Genomic DNA, 1062 nt, shown 5'->3' on the forward strand with positions numbered 1-1062 from the left:
AACATCTTGTGGAGGGACAAATTGTGTAACACTGAGGAACTACCTCATAGGCAGTGGAGCCATCCTGCTACTGCCCAATGTGCAACGAACATAAACAAGATACAAACATTTCCTCTGGATACACTTTGGACGTCATTCATCAATAGCTTCATAGGTTTTGTATTAAATTTGTTCTTTAGAAAGTTCTTGTGAAAACTCTACATCCTATGAAGAACCATATACAAAAAAGGGTTCAGTGTCAAGTGTTAAAGTAATCAAGTATGTGTATGTTTGCTCTGTTCTTACATGAAAACAAATCCCAGATAAGTAAACATTGGTGAATGTCAGAATTTCCATAAAAACTGTCGACTGCTTTTTACAGGCGTTTTTCCTTCTGTCACACATCAAAACGTGAGTAATGAATGTATAATTAATAAATTGGGCCTCTTACTATGCATTTAATGTTTAAGTGGCTTGGTAACACGTGGCTTGTTTAGGTTGCTTGCCAATTTCACTGACTGCCGTATTATTTGCACTCTACAAGTCTTTCAGGGTGCCGGTATCAACCACTATGCCCATGTTTGGAGATAAGACAGACAATGTACACAATTACAGTTGTCGTGGCCGAGTGGTTAAGGCGATGGACTAGAAATCCATTGGGGTCTCCCCGCGCAGGTTCGAATCCTGCCGACAACGTAATGTCCCTTTTAGGCCTGATGGTTTAATCCTCTGCTTCCTATCCAAATCAACAACTACACAGCATGTAGAGCAAAAACTAGACATAAGGGTGAAATGTAACTTAGATGTGAAGGTTTGATGATACACGTCACCATATAAGAAGAACATAGGTGTTACTAACGTGGACATGCACAGTCTGTATAATGTTTAGAAACCAAGCAGTAAAGTTAACTTGTTCTAAAGTGTTAGAGGTGAAGAGATTGAAATTGATATTGAATCCCGAGGGTCACATCGGACTCTACATTATGTGAAAAAAAGGTGTATAACATTGTAAACATTTATTCTCAACTTTTTTAAGCAATTACATTAGATTAGATAGAACTTTATTTATGCACACATCAGGGA

General features: G+C 38.0%; 1 non-coding gene across 1 annotated transcript; it reads left to right on the forward strand.

Moving 5' to 3' along the window:
* The first annotated feature begins 593 nt into the window (after nt 1-593).
* On the forward strand, nt 594-675 carry trnas-aga (transfer RNA serine (anticodon AGA)). The gene has a single exon. It is a non-coding gene; the product is annotated as a tRNA-Ser (tRNA).
* The last annotated feature ends 387 nt before the right edge of the window (nt 676-1062 follow it).

Source organism: Pleuronectes platessa, chromosome 20 (genome assembly GCF_947347685.1).
Source record: "Pleuronectes platessa chromosome 20, fPlePla1.1, whole genome shotgun sequence".
NCBI classification, from domain to species: Eukaryota; Metazoa; Chordata; class Actinopteri; order Pleuronectiformes; family Pleuronectidae; genus Pleuronectes; species Pleuronectes platessa.